Consider the following 22095-nt stretch of genomic DNA (forward strand, 5'->3'; position numbering starts at 1 on the left):
TTTTGATTTAATTTTGTTCAATTTCTAGTTTGATTTGTGTAATTTTGTTCGAAACTTTTTGGGTAATTTTTATTTTTTTTGTGAATTTAATTTTTTCATAAATATAACGGTGGTGGTGGTGGTGGTGGGTAAAGGTGGTTAAAGCTGACGAGGGTGGTGACTGGTGGTGTTTTAGGGTGGGCAGTGGTGGTGGGGTAGGTAGGCTATGAAGTATAGGAAGTCTGGAAGTGGATGGAGTTGACTTGGGGGGTGGGGGGTGTGGTTGTGAACAGTAGGGGTGGTGTGTATTTTCTTTTCTTTTTTGTTTTTTTTAAAAAAAATTTAGCGACTTCCAAAAGCGGTCGCTAAATTCCAAAATTGCGACCGCTTCTTTTACCGGTCGCAATTATTAATATTTACGACTGTTTCCATTGCGGTCGTTGAAAATAATAAAAACAATCGCAATAAATCTGCGACCGTCAAACAGTCGTAATAATTTTATTTTTTTGCGACCAAGTAAATAACGACCACCCCTTTACGACTGTTGATGCTCGTAATTACTAATTGCGACCATTTTTTCTATTTTCTACGACCGTTAGAGGCGGTCGTAAAAACCTTAATTGGTAGATTTGTTGTTGTTTATTTTGACAATATACCTGTTTATAGCAAATGTGAACTTTATCATGTTGATCATTTAAAGCAAGTGTTTGAAACATTAAGAAGTAGGAGGCTTTTTGCCAAGTTAAAAAACTGTACTTTTATAGTGGATAGTGTTTTTTTTTTTTTGTTTTTTTTCCCTATGTGATTTCTAATGTAGGGATCTTAATGGACCCGAGTAAGGTGGAAGCCATTTAATAATCTTGGCCTACTCCTACCACTCTCACCAAGTTTTTCCATGGTCTAGCTTTTTTCTATTGAAGATTTGTGAAAATTTTTAGCACTATTTTGGCTCTGGTAACTGAATGTATGAAAATGGGTACTTTTGAGTAGACACCATCGGCTAAAAGGGATTTTGAGACTCTGAAGAAGAAGTTGTGTGAGGCTCAAATCTTTAAATTTTGATAAACCCTTTGAACTTGAATGTGATGCTAGTGGAGTTGGAGTTGGGGTGGTGCTTGTTCAAGGAGGGAGCCCGGTAACTTATTTTAGTGAAAAGCTTGGTGAGGCAAAATGAGATATAGTACTTATCACAAGGAGTTCTATGCCATTGTGAGGGCTCTTGATCATTGGTCACATTACTTGAGGCCTAGACCATTTGTACTACATTCCGATCATGAATCTCTCAAGTACATCAATGGTTCTCATAAACTCAATGTAAGACATGCCAAATGGGTTGAATTTCTCCAATCTTTCACTTTCTCTTCCAAGTACAAAGAAGGGAAGAGCATTGTTGTGGCCGATGCTGTTTTTAATGAGTTGCTCAAAGAGTTGTATGGTTATGATGAGAATTTTGGTGAGTTAATGAAGAAGAAGTGTGAGGATGGGTTCAATGGCCCTTTCATCATGCAAGATGGTTTCTTATTCAACATAAACAAACTTTGTGTTCTTGATAAGTGGCTTTTATGTCACTTTTAGGGGTTACTTTAGAGTCGTTTTCCGGTTATTTTCCTCTTTTTAATCTTTATATCTCTTATTTTCTTATTTTCGTCTTTTGTCTTTTTATTTCGAGTATTTTAGTATTTTTTTTAAAAGTTTTTATTTTATTTTCGTAATTTATTTTATAATTTTTACTTTATAATGTTCTTAATCGAGGTTCATGTTAATATTTTTCTTCTCGTTTTTCTCCTTCTATTATTTTCTTTTAGTTTTTAGTTTGTTTTCTTTATTTTTTTTTTATTTCATTTGATTTTATTTTTATCTTTTAGTGTTAATATTTTATTTTACTCTAACTTTATCTTTATTTTATTTTATTTTATTTTTATTTTTATATATGTTGATCTACCCTCGTGTTCGATTTTGTTGGTGTGTGCAGGTATGTGTTTGGGTAAAAGCACGAAGTTCAAGGTCAAATGAACACATTGGGAGTTTGGGTCATAAGTCATCAAGTTCAACAAACCTTTTGTTTTGCTATCTCTTTATCCTCCACCACACCATTCCTTAACCTCCACCACACCATTCCTTAACCTCCACCACACACTCTTCACATCACTTCCCCTACTCCCTCACTTTATATCACTAGCCAACATCACTCACCCAAAACACCTCCCTTGCTTCCCTAACCTCACAAACACACCACCACAATCCTCTGCTCCCACCTCCAACCACCTGCAAGTAACAAACCACCACGATTTCAGCGTCATCCACCAAATAGCAATAACAGCAGCAATTACCACCGAATTCACCTGCACCACTATCACAACTAGCCACGCACCAACTCCTACCAAAAAGAAACAACCACCCAAAACGCAACCCTTGCTCCAACCTCTCAAGCAACTCACATACCGTCGCCACCAATTTCAACCACAAGCCACCGCAAATACCACTAACACTCCCTCTCGGCATCCAACAATAACACCAACGGCAGAAGCGACACTGCTCCCCGCTGCCTAGCAATCACCACCGCAACATTTAATAACAGCTGCACCAAACCACCACGCAGCACCGTCAGCCACCATAAAGCCCGAACATCAGCCAAATACTCCAACACTCGCATACACTCGTAGCAGCCACTGCACGCACCACCAATCCCAGCTCAAATTATTCGCATTTCCACCCATCAAACAAACCCAAATTCGCAACTGCTGCTACCTCTTTAGCCGCGGGCGCGACACGGTATTTTGGAGATCAACATTTGGAGATGCTTGGGAGAAGGCGCGGCTGGGGCCACTGCAGGCGCGTCCTATTCTTCTGCGAGCGCGGTTTTTGGGGCGTGTAAAAACCGTATCACGAGCTTCTCATGTGATATTTATTAAGGTTGAGCGACCAAGATTATTTTCTTATAATTATTGATGGTGCTGATTTGATGATTGAAGATGTAATCCCCCATATTTTTAACTTAATTATTATTTACTTATATATTATTCTTACAAATATTTTTATGTTAGTTTCATTAAATAAATTATTTTTTATGAAAAGATTTAAGTAAACTAATATGTTTTTACTAATTTACAAACAATCTTAACATTATAGCCCAAAACCCAAATATTACTCCTAATCTAATTAGGAAACCCAAAATCCCAAATAAAACACTCAAAAACCCTTACCCTTCTTCTCTCTCTCACGTAAAAAAAAGAGCTTTCACTCCCTTTCTTCTCCTTCATTCACGAGCAGCAAACAAGAAAAAAAAACTCCTTGAAGCTTATGCCGCCGCACCAGCCGCCGACCACCTCTGCTCGCCGCCCGTCACCGGCGCCGACCACCCTGCAGTTCGCCTTCCTCTCTTCTCCTTCCTCTTATTTCTCTTTTCTTTATTTCTTGTTATTTTGATTAAAGATTCAATTTTTTATTTGATTTCAATTATAAAATTATTGTTATTAGGATTTAATAGTATGTATAAACTACAAAAGATTATAAATTTATGGGTTTTGTATGTCTAAAGTATTAAATAAATTTCAGATTTGGTATATGTATGAATTTAGGGTTTAATTAAAGTATTGATTTTTCATGTTTTAGGGCTTGATAATGTGTTAATCAAGTCATCTAATCATACTATGTTTAAATTACATTAGAGTATAATTATCTTAATCATAAATAAATTTTCAGATTTATTAAAGTTTCAATTTTTATGAACAAGTAGTGTTAATTTCATGTTTTTATGCTTCTAAACCTATAAAATAATTATTGTGAGTATTTTGTGATTGAAAAAGCTTTGAACTTTATATTCTAACTTTAAAAATAATTTTCAGATTTCATACCTTTTATTTTGAAGCCTCTAATTGCATTGAATTGATATATTCTTGGGTTTTTAACACACTAACTTGCTATATAATGACTATTTCAAGTAATTATGCGTATGGGGTTATTTTATATACTTAAAACAAATTTCCAGATTTATTTACCCACTTTAAAGTTGCTGTAATTTGATATAAAACACTATATTTTCATAATTCTAACATATAAACTTAAAGTTGGGATGTTATATTACTAACTTTTATTTTTGGGGACAATTTAAAGGCTTTATTTTGATGATTTAAGATGTTTTAAAGTAGTTTAGTATTGCTGTAATTTTAATTGCTTTGGTATTGATTTATATATAATTGTTTGGTTTATGAAAGGACTTTGTAGAAGGCGACTTCTAGTTTTAAAGTTGCAATAGGATTGTTTACACAAGGTACGTACAAGTTACGAAACCTTGCTTGTAGGTGCATGTTTAAGGACGGATCGAGAACTTAATATCATGTATAGGATTGACAGGGTTAAATTGTCTGGTTATACATTGTGAATTTCAAATGATGTGAACTAGTTTATAATGCAAGTATTATTTGTGCTTTAATTATGCAAGGTGCTCTTAAAGGAAAAGGTCTGTGATTGGTGTAAAGATCAAATTATTACTCATTCATGATTATGTAAACAGGATGAGTAAAGGAGAAATTCAAGTCTTGTAAGACGAGGTTATGGTTTTGGGGTGCCTTATGCACTCAAGGTGTTTATACACCGAGGTAGTAATGGAATAATTAATAAATGTTGTTTATCACTAATAAATCAAGAATCTAAATTGAGAATTTGCCGTGTTTGATTGAATTGTTTTTGGGATGTTTGTATTGAAATGTATATGAGTCATCACCAAGTCTAAACCTGTAAATCACGTAAAGTGCAAGATGGATGAGCAATAAAACTCTGGAATGGTGCACATCTGGAGTAATGACAATCAGGGGTTGGGGTACATGGGGTATTAGCCGTGTACTTTTATCGAGGCTGACTGATCTACGAGTGTCCTATTTCAAATATTATTTTTCTAAAATTAGGAGTTAGGTGAGATCTCATACTAACTACGGTCACGGAGTCGCGCCCGTGGTCGTTGGATGTTTATTGATGTTTCCGAAAGGAGGCATGGGGTGTTTCTTTATTTATGTTCCAAATGGGACATGGGTTGGAAAACCTTGTCTATTGCTAAATCCAATGAAATAAATAAATGAGTCCGTTAATATTAATTAGTGAGTTCTTAATAAAATTAATAATCGAGTCATGAATTGAGTCTATATTTAATGATGCTTGTGCTTGATTATTAGTAGCATGTTAGGTATTTTCTTAATTTATTTCGCAGCTTGTATGTACTCAGCTTTGCTGACTTCATGCTTTTGTGTGTGTCTTTCTTTGGTCATGGACTTCGCCTTTCAATGACCCTGTGACGATCAAATTTTTACACTTGCAGCATTCATCAGGGTTGTGGGATCTTGAGTAGAGAGTTGGTTGTTTGCATTTCATTTCTTTTGCAAGTTTGAATTTATTTTAACTCGATTTTATTTGACACTAATTCTTTTGGGTTTGAATTTATTTGAACACTGAATTTAATCACTTACTACTTTTATTGGGTTTTGAATAAGGGCCTTAATGGTTCCAACTTATAATACTTATTTTGATTTAATTCCTTTTGTTTTGAGGTTTATTTATAACTGTTTTTGTTTTCCGGTGCTAATTTATGAGATAGCCTTAACGTTTGAACACGTGGCGGTAGCACACTAGTAATTCTCTTGAAATTGTTCATGTTATATACAGGTTTCTCACAGGTTTTTAAAAGAGAATTATTGAGGTGTTACAGAAGATTCGGTGATGATTGATGATGGTGGAGAGCGGTTGTGATTAAAGTGATTAAGAGCAGCCACGAAAAGACGAGGAAGCAAGGGGGGTCTGATGATATTTCGTTGGTTTTGCTTTATTTTTCTTTTGTATTTCTTTTTACTTTCTTTTTTTATTTTATTTTATTTGAGTTTTGCTATTTAATTTAGGAAAATTTGTTAATTACTACCTTAAAAAAGGGGTCTTTGTGAATTACTACACCTTAAAAAAAAAGTTGTTAATTACTACCCTAAAACTGATGAATTTTATAGATTGCTACACTTTTCCCTAACCAGCCTCTAATTAAGTGATTTAATATATTAATGATATCATTATCTGGATAATTTTTAATTAGTCACTTTAAGGCATGATTAATTAAATAAACCCTAACACCACCTCTAAACCACCACTACACCATCTCCGGCAGCCCCCTTACCCCATTCCCACCATCTCCGGCAGCCTACCCTCACCCCAGCATCCACCCCACCTCACCCATTGCACCACCTCTATTCCCCCCAACAATCCCTCACCCCCTCGAAAAAATCCCTCCTCCCCACCCACCGTTGACCCTAGCCCCTTCCCCCTTGCCAAAGAACCCTATTAGACCCTCCCTAAGCCTCCTCCTCCCCCTTTCCCCCTTTAATCACAACCCTAATGTTCCAAAATTAGAACCCAAAGCCCCTAAAATTGAAACCCTAGGGTGGTGATTAAAGGGGAAGGGGATAAAGGAAGATTGGGGATGGTCAAGCAAGGTTTTCCAGCGAGGGGTAGGGGGTCAGGGCCGCCGCGCGTAGGGGATGGTGGTATCGTGAAAGGGAGGTGGTTTTAGCGTGGGCAGATGGTAGTTTTAGGGTGGGGAGTTGGAAGAGTTAGGTTCGGTAGTGGGTGGAGGGTGGAGGGAGATGGTGCAATGGTGGTGTAGAGGTGATTCTAGGGTTTAATTAATTTTTTAATTTTTAAAAGCAACTAATTACTATTCCAGGTGTGGATCTAAGGGTTCTGCTGGGTGAGTTGGGTCTGGTCGATAACCTACACACGGCAACACACGTAAACTGCCCTCGGGGGTGGCTCGAGGAACCCCCCCTCCGATGCTTAAGTGAGAGAGTGTTTAGGGAGAGAAAGTGTACTTAGAGAGATGTAGAGAGTGTAATAAATTGTGTGTCTAACATCTTTTCCGTTGTTCTTTGCCCTCTATTTATAGGTGTACGATCTCTTAGGTGGAGAGTTATTCATGGTCAGCTCTGCGAGCTGACTCCTTCGGGCTGGTGAGCCCTTCAAAGTTGGTCTCTCGGCAACGAGTGTTCACCCCGAGGAGCTGGGCGATAGTTCAACGTGAGCTATCCTATACAACTAGCCCCTAAAGAGGTGGTATGAGGTTACTCATGCCGACTCTTCTTTTCATGGCGTAGCCTTACAATCTTAAGCCCAGTTTGAAGGAATAGCTCAGCAGGAGCTATTCCCTACAACTAGCCCCTCGAGAGGTGGTATGAGTAATTCATGCCAGCTGTTCTGAGCGTTTAGCCTTATCGGCCATGGCTCAACTAGTCGTCCAGCCAAATTACCCTACACACTCCTAGCCCCTCCAGTCTCTGGGTTGGGGACGCGATCTAGAGACTTGAGTGGTTAGGTTGGAATCTTGGAGAGGACTCTATCGCAGTACTGAGTGTTATAGGTGGCTTTGTTTCTGCCTGTTGGGCGCACACTAGGTCGCCGCTTGCTAAATATGCAGGGGGAGAATTTGATCACTCCCGCTAAAGTCTGAGAAATGATGACTCTGCAGAGAGGAATTTCGATCACTCCCGCTGAAATCTGAGAAATGACAATCATGCTGAGAGGAATTTCGATCACTCCCGCTGAAGTCTGAGAAATGACTATCATGCCTAGAGGATGTTCGATCACTCCCGCTGAAGTCTAAGAAGTGACGATCATGCTAAGAGGAATTTCGTTTATCCAATATACTCTTCACATAGAGGTTTGTATTTCATTGAATTAAGATGGCTCAAATGCCTTATTGACATAACATGAACTAAACTGAGTTCTTTGCAAAATTAAAACAATTATCCCCAATTCTACTTAATTTCTTGCATTTTTAAACAAAATATTTCTTTAACACATCAGCATTGAAACTATTCCTTAAGACTTGACCTTCTTGATCTGCGAGGAGGAACGCACCAAGTCCTACCTGCTCATGAATGAAGAAGGAGCTTTCCCAATTGGTTGACAGCTTTCCATGCTGCACTACTACAAAAATGACAACATAGACCTATTATAAAAGACTTGTCAAATACATAAGCTGTCTCTTTATTTCGAGAGACCCTTTATCACTAATAATCGGTCCCAAAAAAAATTCAAAAGACCACTTTTTGAATATAACGGGTCTCTCCCAATTTTTTAGAGTTATTTTTTTTTTTAAATTAAAATAGCTTGAGACCGGTTCTTTAGAGAATAGGTCTCTTGGTGATTTTTGTTTTATTTTTTACATTGAAAATTGGCAGAGACCAGTGTAAAGAAACAACCGGTCTCTGCTTTCCCTCATTCAAACCGCCAAAATCCCTATATTTTTTATTTTTCAGATTGATATTTTGGCTTTGCCTCCTTAATCCTATTGCTTCGTTCGTTGCTCTACTACTCGTGCTACTCATCTCATACGCCACCTCCATCTCGATTTGCCAGCGTACCTCCACCTCCCCCTGCGGAATGCCGCCGCGATAGTCACAGCAATAACCGAAGTCGAAGCCGTACCTCCACCTCCACCTGCGGGCTTACCTCATTTGCTTACTTACACCACCGCACTCATCCTACTCCGTCGTGACTGCACTCATTACACTCTAAATTCCGGCACACCGTCGCAACAGCAATTCCACCACTCAAGTGGCGATTTTGCATTCAGTAATTGGAGGTTGAGAATTCTGCAATTGTTCGATTACAACCCTAACTTTGGAGAATTCTTCAATTGGAGGTATTTTTTTCCTTTTTTTTTCCCGGTTTTCTGTCTACATATAATTCATAAAATTGATTGTTTTTTTGTTCATATTCTATCGTTTGTTTGTTTTACTAAATTGGTTGATAATTGTGCCTTGTTTGCATGTTTTGCTAAATAGAAATTCTAATGTTAAATGCATAAGAATTTGCATGATGCAGGTTTGATTAAAGTTTTAAATTTGTTTGGTTTGTTTAACTTCAAATTCTTTTCATAATTTCTGTTTTATTTGTTTGCATAAAATTTGTATGTCAATCGTCTTCTTATACTACTAGTTATTTGATTTGGCTTAGAGTAGAGCTTTGTGTAAGTTATGAGCTGCTAGTAGTACGTATAGTGCTTGTTAGGAATTTGATTTTCCCGCAAAAGTTCCATTTTGTACCTTTGTAAAAGGAGTATATAATAAAGTATATAAGCTAACCCTAAATGTAAGGATAAAATATTTGCATGGATAAAAAACTGTGCTATAAAAAATGGCAAAACATGAACTTAGAAGCTCCCAAAATTGATGTTCATGCGGCTCACATTTAAAAACAAAGTAGAAAATTACTAGTGGTCCCACTTTTGTATTCTTTGCTTTGTATATTATATTGTTTTTGCTTAAAAAAAGAATAGAAAAATGGATCCAAAAAGTGCTATTTATTAATGAGTATTATATTTGATTTTTTTAAGGGAGTACAATTTTAAGTAAATGTTTGATTGAAATGCGTATTCGATCCATTATTGAGTATTTGAGGTGCTATTCTTTTGCATAGGTAAGTTAATTTATCTTAATCTTGTTTTTTGACTTTTAAACAATATACTCATGCAATTATTGTTTATATATATATATATATATATATATATATATATATATATATATATATATATATATATATAAGAATTGAGGTCTTGTTCTTGGTGGTTAGAAATGGATCGAAATTGGATATCAACATCAAAGCCTGGTGACCCTGAATATGAAGCAGGGGTAAAGGATTTCATTAAATTTGTAGTAGAAAACAGTGGAGGTCGCTCCAAGCTACGTTGTTCTTGTTTTATGTGCCAAAATTTTTAGGCATAAGAGACCCGATGAAATTCTCAATCATTTGAGTAAATGGGCATTAGATAAAACATATACCCGTTGGATCTTGCATGGAGAATTTAGGGAAAAGGGATGATCTGCGCAAAGTTCATAATAATAATGAGGGTGATCGGTTGAAGGACATGTTGCACGCAGTTGAGGATCAATTTGATAACAACCCTTCCATGTTGGAGAGCTTGTTAAACGACTCTGAAAAACCATTGTATGAAGGTTGCACCACGTACACAAGGTTATCAGCCATACTCAAATTATAGAACCTGAAGGCTGGTCATGGTTGGATAGACACAAGTTTTAATGTGTTATTGGAATTGGTGAAAGACATGCTTCCGAAAGACAATGTCCTTCCTATTGGTACATATGAGGAGAAAAAGACACTAAGCTCTATGGGTTTACCTTATGATAAAATGCATGCTTTCCCTAATGATTGTGTATTGTATCGTAATCAATATGAATCATTAGAGAGTTGTCCAATTTGTAAATCCTCACAGTATAAGAAAGGGGATCAGGGAGTACCTTCAAAAACATTATGGTATTTTTGAATAGTACCAAGGTTTAAGAGGTTATTTTCAAAAGCAGAAGACGCAAAGAAGTTAAAATGGAATTTTGATGGTCGAGTAGACGATGGAATGCTTAGACACCCGACTGACTCTCCGCAATGGAGGTTTATTGATGCAAATACCCCAAATTTGCATGAAAAACGTAATTTACGCCTTGCATTGTAAACAGATTGTTTCAATCCATTTGGTTCCATGAGTAATACGTATAGTAATTGCCTTGTTATGTTGGTGACCTACAATTTACCCCCATCACTGTGCATGAAGAAAAGGTATATGTTCCTTTCGTTGCTAATTTCAGGTCCAAAACAGCCGGGAAATTACATTGATGTGTACTTGTAACCTCTTATTGAAGATTTGATTATGCTTTGGGAAGAAGGTATGAAAGTTTTTGATGCACATCGCAATGAGAAGTTTAATCTGAAAGCAATGCTATTTTGCACCATTTAAGATTTTCCGGCTTATAGAAATCTTTCGGGGTATACTGTTAAAGGGGAAACAGCTTGTCTTGTTGGTAGGATGATTGCAAATGAAAATGGTTAAAGGAACCTGAAAATCATGTTTATCCAATTCATCGTCAATTTTTGCCGTCTGATCATCCATATTGAAGGAGAAAAAATGCGTTTGATGGGACACAAGAATTCAAAGGGTGACCAAAAGTCATGTTAGGTGAAGGGGTCTTTGAAAAGGTGAAGGAAATTGAAATTACTTTTGGAAAGAAACACATATCCACTCTTGCTAAGAAGGGTTTTGAAAAGTGTTCATGTTTTTGGCAACTGTCCTTTTGGAAATTTTTCTTTCTGAGACATTCACTTGATGTTATGCATATTGAGAAGAATGTGTGTGATAGTTTGATTGGTACATTACTCAATATCCCTGGTAAGACCAAGGATGGTAAAAACCCTAGAGATGATTTGTAGCATATAGAAATTAGAGATGAATTTCATGTTTTTACGAATGAGAAAGGTCGAGCATACTTGCCTCTTGCTGCTTACACATTTTCTAGAAAAGAAAATCGAGTTTTGTGAAAGCTTGGCTGGAGTAAAAGTGCCAGAAGGTTATTCTTCGAATATTCGTAGCCTTGTGAACATGGAAACTTTGAAACTTTTAGGCCTTAAGTCTCATGATTTCCATGTTTTAATGCATCACTTGGTACCTGTAGCAATTCGTTCTATTCTGCCTAAAAGTTTTCGCTATGCTATAATTAGACTTTGGGGATTTTTTCATGCGATTTATAGCAAAGTGATTAATCCAAGAGAGTTGACTGCATTATAGGATTAAATTGTTGTAATTTTGTGTCAATTAGAGATGTTTTTTCCTCCATCATTTTGATATCATGATCCATTTACCGATTCACTTGGTTAGAGAGATAAGATATTGTGGTCCAGTTCACATGAGAAATCAATGGTGTTTTAAAAGGAAAATGAGAACCTATAAGGGATATGTGAAGAATGCTTTTCATCCTGAAGGTTGTATTGTCAAATGACTATTTTACGAAGAAGTTGTTGCTTATTCCAATGACTATGTGTTAAATGCAATACATATAGGGCTTCCTGTATCTCGTCTTAGTGGAAGAATGGATGGTAAGGGGACCATAGGTTGAAAAGTACGTGACCTATCCTATGTTGATTGGCATAAGGCTCATTTATACATTCTTCATAATGAGGATGAAGTATGAGCTACTTGAGGAAAAGCAACAGGAAAGAAAATGAGAAGTCATTAGCTGCTGAACATAGTAGGTCATTTATTAGTTGGCTGAAGGATTATGTAATGAAGGAGCTCACAGATTCTTCGACTTCATTTTCTAATCGACTAAAGAGTTTGGCATTTGGACCCAATTTTAGTGCAACTTATTATTGTGCTTATGTTATTAACGGTTGCACATTTTACACAAAGTTTCAAGAAGAACTTAGTACTATGCAGAATAGTGGGGTTACTTTAGAGGCTGAAGCTATGCGTTTCGCTAGTGCTAAAGACAAGAATCTTGTATGTGGTATGATGAACTATTATGGGGTCGTCGAAGAGATTTGTGAGCTGCATTACTCTACTTTTTCGATTCCTGTTTTTAAATGCCAATGGGTCGACAATAACAATGGGGTTGAACATGATAGATGTGGGCTTACATTGGTGAATTTGAAAAAAAGTTGGTCACAAAGAAGATCCTTTCATACTAGCAAGTCAGGCAAGACAAGTCTTTTATATGACCGACCCATCGAACAAGAGAATGTCAACAGTTATAGCACCAAAGCCTCGACATGTTTTTAATGATTATGGTGAAGATATTGTGTTGGATGATGGTTATGTTAGGAGAAAGGAGCAAGTACACATTGAGGTTGATGTTACAGTGATATTTCAATATATGTTAGGGATGACCACAATGAAGGAGTGTGGGTTGACAAAGAAAAAAAGGGGAAAAAGTGAAAGCGTGGACATAATAAGTCCTTATGTATTTGAGGTGTATTTCACTTACTAGGTGGTAACATTAATTTTCAAGTCTTACTTTGTTTATGCAACTTGATTTATAAGTGTTTTCTTGTCAAAATCATTTCTCATTATCATCTATATATTAATATTTAATTCACATTATGGTTTTTATAGCATTTTATTTAGTTTAACTAACCAATTTGATTTTTTCTTTTTATCATTTCAATAGGTTGATGGCTCGGAAAAAAAAGGAGTGTGTGAAACTGAAAATTCTGACAACAACGAATGCGAGGAAGAAAGAGGTTGCACGGTGCTTAGAATGGTTGGGAAAGCTATCCATGTTGGCTCCAAAATCCCTTTACAATGGCATCCAACAAAAAGAATCCCTATTGGGAGTCGTAGAGGTCACTTTTCCAACTATATTGGTGTAGTTGTGCGTGAAAGAGTAAGTATCACCTACAACAAGTAGTTAGATGTTCCACGAGTAGTCCTAGATCATTTGTATGACAATATCTCGATAAGTAAAGTGAGTTCATATGTTACATAATAAAAACAGTTTAGCGTTATATATATATATATATATATATATATATATATATATATATATATATATATATATATATATATATATATATATATATATATATATATATTTCTAACATATGACATTATATGGATGAATAGGGGGTTACATGTCCTTGAAGGTTGCAAACGATGGATACTAATCGAGCTTGTGTTCGATGGAGAGCTTTCAAGACTAGACAAAGACTTAGGTGGTTGTATCTCAAAGATGGATTAATTAACAATACACCACCTTTGAAATATCCTTTTATAAATTCGGATGATTGGGGGGCATTCATCATAGCTTGTAGTTCTAATGACTTCAAGGTGCTAGTTCATCATTATGGCATTACCTTTTTATTTTTTTTGTATGCCTTTATAACCAAAATGTTTGTGTAAAATAACTTTGAATGTGAACTTAATTGCAGAAATTGAGTGAAAGTAATCGTGAAAGGTATAAAAAGAAGACCTCAAAATATCGAGGTGGGAGACTTGGCTATCAATATTTTGAAGAAGAAATTGTAAGTATATGTTGCTTTAGTGTTAAATGATTCAAATTTCTGGTATGAACTTACTGTGACAGACAAAATAAATGATTCAACTTTCTAGTATGAACTGATTTTAGGTTATCACTCTCCTAAGCAACTTAGGTTGTAGATTTTAGTTTTGATTTTATTCTGCCCTTGATATGATCTATACTAAAGTGCCTACTGTGATTTTGATTGTTTGGTCTTTTTGCTCCTTGTGTACACAGCCATATAGTGCTCACTTGGTGGGTTCATCACCCTTTCACTTATGGCATTATTATGCTGCAAGATAAAGTGCCCCACCCCTTAATACTTATGCATAGCAGCAATTATAAAAGCCACCTAAGTTCCTTACTCATATGTTTGTGAGGTGTCGTGTTGAAGTTTTCTAGACAACATTGATCATATTACTCAGGAATCAGGACATTAATATACGTATATATATATATTTTTCTCATTTGAGGGATAATTTATTTCTCCATTGATTTACTCAGGAATCAGGACATTAATTCATATTTTTCAGACCTCGTTCTGTTCAACTTTAAGTTTAAATGAGTTAAGTGCTCAACAAGAACAGAAGTTCTGAAATAAGAAGGGGGATTAATGATTGGAAACATTGTTAAGTTTTGATTAATGATGAAGTTCTCCTTAAATCTTGAGAGTCATGCCTTTATTATTGGAAACATTGTTTAGTCTTGAGAGTTTACATTTCTTGGCATATGTTAATATGCCAACACCTGCTGTGATTTTGATTGTTTGGTCTTTTTGCTATTTTGGGAAGAACCAAGATCAAAGTGGGAGAAAGAGTCTCATTCAGTTACCCACCTGCTGAGATATTAGACTTATGCCTCTGAAATACCTGAAGCACACCCAGCTTAAGCCCTGTAGTTATGTCCGTGGCAACAACTTTTGATATATTTGTGTTGCTGTTGTTTAGTTCCCCTTTTTCTTCTTATAAAAACTGTTATAATAATTTAAGTAGTATTGTTGTTCGAATAGCTCTGAGTAGGATTTATTTGCTCTCAAGCTGTTCTTTTGGTTCTTGTAACTCTGAGATGCTGACGAGGGTTGGAGCTAGGTCATTGAAACTAATCCCCCCTAGGTCAAACAAAATTTATAAACACTTAACAACCCTATAACTAGTATAGTGGCAAGTCAAGGGTCGGACCCAAAGGAACGGTAATGTTCAAGCGCTCTCAAACATGCGCCTAAGCTAGGTCAAAGTCTAAGGATAAAAGGAGAACACTAACCAACTACTAAACAAAGAAACCAAACAAATAAAGCACTAGGAACGGGGATCAACTAGTAATCATGACAATCGAAGCAACTCGAGAACAATATGCAAATCAATGGTTGCGAAGACTAATGGCAACCTCAATCAAAAGAGTCAACAAGCTATCTCCTAGAGGTCAAACTAGCGCCAACTACTAGAGACTCTAACTGGGAGCATCACTAATCAAGCTCAATCGACAAATGTAAGCTACAAATCAATGGTCCGTATCAATGTAGACTCACAATGCAATCTAGCATAATTCTCAACGCCTAATCGAATTACACACATGCAAACATCCATTATTCACTTTAATCTCAACAATTAATCATCATAATTCAAATATTAAGCACAATAAATCAATCATACAAGTTTCACCCAATTCCTAGCAAGCAACTACACTAACATCATCATCTAATCAACAAACAACTAAAGAAATAAAGAATTATCAAAATATGAAGAACAATTACACTAATCAACAATCACACATCAAAATCAAACCAACAAATATGAAATCAAACAAAGCTATAAAATGAGATAGAGTTAAGAATGCTCATTGATAATAGGGAAGATCTCCAACACAATTGTCACCATTGAATCTTCAATCTCTCAATCACCATTGAAATTCCTCACTTTCTCTCTCAAAAATATACTCCTAATCTAACCCAAAAACTAGAGAGATAAGCTCTCAACTAAGCTAAGAAAAATGATCAAAAATGTGAAATGAAGCTTATTCTAAACTTGCCCTAAAAATTGGGTTTCAAAAGTATTTATAGAGGCGCAAAAACAAAAACCGAGCAAACAAATACCCAGGAAGGCGCGCCGATGCTGCAGGGGTGGTGCGCCCGCGCCCGTGCTTTGCGCGCTCGCGCATCTCTGGGTCTCCTCGATCTTCTCGCAACTTCGTGCATTCGCTAAGGTCTTCGAATGAACGCACAATTATGATGATGATGAACACTAAGTGAGGTAGTCCCAAAAGCACATGAATGTGGGTTCAACACCCCATATTCACGAGAGCACGGCTTGAGAGCGCAAGAGCTAAAACTTGGAGAATCCACTTCCTTGCATCTAGAGCTTTCCAATTGCCATGAGCTTTCTCTAAAAGCTTCCTCCACCGTAGTAAATCACCAATATCAAGACCCGAACCTCGTACAATATCTACAACCAGGAAAATATAGCAAGTAAAGGAGAAAAGATAAGAATAACCATAAAAAATGCACAAAAGCTACAAAAATAAGAGAGGAAAGCTAAGACTAAGACCAAAAGCATAAAACTAAGAATTTATTAAACATTAAAGCCATGAAAATAACGTAAAAACGACTTAAATGCTCATCAAATGGGTGCCATTTATGACACCCATCAAATATCCCCAAGCTTACCTTTTGCTCGTCCTCGAGCAAAACAAAACCAAGGGAGAAATTATGAGCTTATTCAAACAAACAAAAAGAAGAGAAGAGACAAGAATATACACTAACTCACTTTCATAGGAATCACAGTCAATTTTAGAAACTAAAGACAAGCCATTTAAACCCCTAGATCGCCCTAGAGGACGAGTGATGCTCTCGTAAAGGTTTCCTAAGAGATTAACTATAAGTCTCATAATAATACAAACAAGGCAAAGCATGAGAAGGAAATCAAAAGAAAAGAAGAGCAAACACATGTTCATGGAAGGACTTTTCCAAACTTACAAGCACAAATGAATGCAAATCTTTCTAAACAAGAAAGGGAATGCACATTCCAAGATACTCGAGGTTAATTGAAACATAAATATGCTAAGCATAAGAACTAGAGAAACACAATCCACTTTCATCCCAAACGGTCTTACCGCGTTCTCCCTATAAGTCTCATATCTTCCTCTAGTGAGCATCTCAAAAGTTCCACGAAGAAACCGGAAAAGAGATTATTTTGGGCTACTCGAAGTCTTGACAATGCATCCCCTTTCCTTTGGCTTAAACTCATAATGCCCTCCCCCGAAATTTGACTAAACCTCTAGGTCGAAAGGTCTTTCCCAATGGTTGTAACGTAAGGGCGAAAAGGGTTAGGGGTAGGCTAAAAATTTAAAATTTGGCGGTACACCTAAGTTGTGAAGCAAGACTGGCCAAATCTCAACGCCAAAACAAAAAGAACACCAAACAAAAAGAAACTAACACCCCCAAGCTTATTCAAAGCCATAACCACAATCATATAAACAAAAAGCGTAAACGCTTCTCCCCCAAGATTAAAGGAAGAGTTGTCCTTAATGCTTGAAAAGGGGAAAAGAATCACATACAAATATTTTTGTTTTTTTTTTCTTATTTTCACCTTTTTTTGTATTTTCATTTCTTTCAAAGCAATTGTCCATGCCTCTTTAACTTAGGACGACTTTTACAATTTTTGCATTTGCATTGTCCTTGCCTTTTTTACTTTGGACGACTTTCTTTTTTAATTATTCATTTGCCATTATTCACGAAATATACACAAAACACAAGCTTGCTTATAAAAGGAACTAATATCCATACTTATATACCACAAACTCCAAAAACATGGCCATTTGCTTCATAAAAACCAAAACATGGAACAAAAAGAAATAAAAGGCTCAAAGTTCTAAAGATGTGGCTTGAAAAGAAGGGAAAGGCTCAAATGGATAGCAAGAAGGCAAATGTAAACCCAATGAACTAAAAAGAAAGAAAATTAACCTAGAAAAGAAAAATTACCACCCCGAAAAGATGCCTTTGTCCTCCCTAGATGGCTCGGTCTCGTGTTTGAGAATTATGAGTAAAGATTCTAGATTAGGTACGCAATAGTCAAGGATCCATGCCGCTCATGCAAATATATGTTGAAGGCTAGAAAAACAAAGAACCTCACATGGATGTAGCAAAAACTCACTATTGGTGTCAATTCGACTATAGGAAGCAACTACCAACATGCTACAAGCAAGTAGAATCCAGTTTCATGGTCCCACTAGTTCTAAACAACTACCTTAGCATGCTTTATCCTAGAATCAAACAAGCATACTCTCAAACCATGCACACCATTACCATTTGGGAAGAAAAGCATTCAATTATACAAGTCCAAAATTATTATGTCCAAAGCAAGAACAAAACAAAGATACATTGCAAATTTGCCTTGATAGAAACAAAAATCTATTTGGAGTTCTCAAAATAAAGAACATGGAAAAGCATATACAAAGGTTCATAGCATATATGAATCAATATCCCACCCAACATGGTAGAATACCCTCCCCCAAGCTTGAATGAGACAACATGCTCAAACATAAATCATAGAAACCATGGGAGGGGAAAACAAGGAGAGCAATCCAACAAACCAACATACGTCCAACAAGTCATCATCCACTTGAGAAAGAGCAAGGAAAGATATTACCGAAGTTGAGGTTGGTGTAAATACCCACAAATGACCCAATTAAACCTTTTAAAGCTAATTTCCTCAAGAATTGAACCTTGCCTTCCATATGCTAGCAAATATAGGAGTCCAACTTCCTTGGTTCTTGATCCAAATCGAAGCACCAAAGTATATCAAGTCGTGTACCTAGCAAAAGGCATACAAACATTTCCATGAGAGAAAATCTATTCTAAAAAGAAAAGAAAATTAAAGGAACAAAACATGGGTTACTTCCCGAGAAAGGCTTGCTTAAGGTCTAAGCTTGACCGCTCTAGTAAATAATATTGCCACGAACGCAAGAGCTTGTAAAATGCACTACTACACATTTCATAAGAAAGTAAGTGAGCACATGACAAAAATAAGGCATGCAACAAGCTTAGTGCACACCTATGAGGAGAGAGATGCCAAGAGAAGGAAGAAGAATCAATAGAAAACTTAACAATATAAGAAGAAGAAGAAAAAGAAGGCAAACTCTCCTCAAAATATTTTTGGCTGGAAACATCACCCTTTTCCTCAATTGGAGACACATGAGCCACATACAAATCATCATAGAAAAGAGGGTCCTCTATGGGCTCAATGACAAAGGAAGGGAGGGATATAGGAGTGTAGGGAATATGGTTGAAATTGCTTGAAAAAGGGACATGAGAGGAAGGAATAGGGGCTATGGTCTCACAAATGAACTCTTCTTCACCACCATGCCTCAAATCACCAATAAGAGCATGAAAATCAATCATAGAATCCTCAAAAGAAGAACACTCAAGATCATCAACTCCCTCAAACATCCAACTTGCAAGAAGAACTACATATTCCCCTTCACTACAACCATGAACAACAACTCCCTCAACTTCCTTAAACCCTAAAGTCTCAAAGACATGCTTGAATGGATGCAAATTCATTTCAAACTCATCTCTCTCTCCCATGAAGCATTCTTAATGAACTCACTCAAAAGGCTATGGGTTTTCATTTGACACTCAAAGAACACATTGGTCATAACCTCAATCGAGTCCAAATACTCATGGATAGAAGAATAACAATCATTCACAAGAGACTCATAGAAATAGGTGGGAGGGTTGGAGTTTTCAAATTCAATACTCTCTTCATTCTCAAATCCTTCACCATCACTCAAATGCTCATCGATGGTATCCTCTCACTCTCTTGGTTGCTCAAAATCACCATCATCATCCTCAACACACACATTGGATTATTAATTTTCACACACAAGAATCAAAGATGACAATTGTCTTTCTAGCTCTTTACCTCTCCTTCTTCTTTCCTCAAGTTGCTCCTCACTCTTTTTCATCACCTCCAATTGACTTCTCATAGAATTAAGAATCGATTCCTTATTAGGCCCAAACTCATTATCAAGCTCAATGCACCTAATTTAAGACTCAAATATATCAAAAAGAGATTCAAAAGATATAGAAGGTTGAGGCTCAACAAGAGAAGAAGAAGAAGTACAACCAAGATTGGAAGAATCAACATTGAAATTATGAGCATATACATCACATTGGGGAGTGGGGGCACAATCAAACATATGAGATTCATTATTAAGGGAATGGACTACATCCATGCAAATAATGAAGAAAATTGAAACACACCATTAGCATCAACTTGAGCATGTAATTCATCATCATGAACAAAAGAGGAAATAGAATCGAAAGCATTTGTTCTAGGTACACTCATGGGATCATTTGACAATTCATGGCAATTCATGCTAAAATAAGAAGAATCAAGACATTGCACATCAATATTAGGATCATGAATACCCCTATTATAAACATCCCTAGCAAACCAAACATAAAAAACCCAAGCATCATCAATTGACAATGCTCTATATCTACCATTATGCATGCATTCAATTTTATTCCTAGTTTGTTCATTTAAACAAAAATAACAAATCTCACAAGCCTCCCAAAGACTACAACAATGATAGTCAAGAAATCCCTCAAGTCTGTTGAAATATTCACAAAAAGGCTCATTGTTGTATTAAGGAAATGATAGACATGCCATTTTTTTTTTCACAAAACAAAAAAAAATAAAATAAAAGAAAACTATATACAAAGACCTAGACTCAAGCAATCAAAAACTCTCAAACATAGATACCGTTCCCCGGCAACGGCGCCATTTCGGCAAGGTGTGGAACTAGATTGTTGAAACTAATCCTCCCTCAGTCAAACAAAATTTATAAACACATAACAAACCTATATACTAGTATAGAGGAAAGTCAAGGGTTGATCTTAAAGGAACGATAATGTTTAAGCGCTCTCAATCATGCGCCTAAGCTAGGTCAAAGTCTAAGGATAAAAGGAGAACACTAACCAACTACTAAACAAAGAAACCAAACAAATAAAGCACTAGGAACGAGGATCAACATCACTACTACAAAAATGACCTAAGGAACCACTCTAAAGACACCGTATAATTAAAAAAATCTGGTTTCCTAGATAAAGAAACCTTATTTCAGAGAAATTCGGTTTCTTATGTAAAAATAAGAAACCATATATAATTTAAATATGGTTTCTTAGATTCTAGACTATATTATATATTCAAAAAATCGTAAATCTTACTATAACATAGGCAATAAATAAATTGAAAACCTAATCGTGTAAATTAAAAACCACCCACCTTCCCCTTAAAATGAGTAGACGTTTCCCTTGTAAACTTCATCTAGAATCCCAGTACCTCTATAATTCATTTCCCGTCGTCCTCAATTTCTTAAATTCTCTTTTCCTCACCGTCAAGTTCTCATAATTCCTTCGTATTTGTCGTCGCCTTCTCACTGTGACATCCGATCTACCGTCTGCGTGCTCGTTGTGCCGTCAAATTGACCGTCATCTGTACGTCGTTCCTTTGATTCATCGATGTTTTCTCATCCATTAAACTCGGTACGAATACTTTTTCAATCAATTTTAATTACGTAGTATGTTTCATTGATTTATTTTGCTTTCAATTTAAATTTCGGTTAATTTGTGACTATATAATCAGTATCCATTCTTTATGTTGTGAACGGTTTATTAATCAAGCTGCGTCACCAAATTTTTTCTACTTACAAACCTCATTAAATTTTTTCTAATTACAAATCTGATTTGAATAACAACTGATGATATATAATTATATGCTCTTTAATTTTGCAGTGAAATGAATTTAAATTGGGATAAGAAATAAGAAAATACTAACTAGAGGGAATCCTATCCACTATAGAGTGCAACTCCATCTTACCACTTTCCCACAAACTAGGGGTTCAAATGTCCTCAAAAGTTCTAAACCGGGCTACCTTAGCTTACAATGTGTCTAAATTAACCCCGAGCATTCTCAAACCGTGCAAATCCTCATCAATTAGGAAAATAAGCATTCAAAGATGCAACGTCATAAAAAGCATACACAACCAAATGAATGAGAACATTCACATCAAAAATCATTTTAACTTGTCATAGTCATGTTTGTAACACAAAAAGGGAAAAACAAAACAAAAGAAAGAGGAAGAAATAAAAAAGGTTCACACATGAGGCATATAATCTAATTAAATCCCAATCATCATACAAGTGATTGTTTCATGTCTTTTCTTATATTTCAAAAAAATCCAAAAAGATTTATGTTTACTTTTAAGGTAATTTTGGCAAATTGTG

The sequence above is a fragment of the Chenopodium quinoa genome, unplaced genomic scaffold (genome assembly GCF_001683475.1).
Source record: "Chenopodium quinoa cultivar QQ74 unplaced genomic scaffold, ASM168347v1, whole genome shotgun sequence".
Lineage (NCBI taxonomy): Eukaryota > Viridiplantae > Streptophyta > Magnoliopsida > Caryophyllales > Amaranthaceae > Chenopodium > Chenopodium quinoa.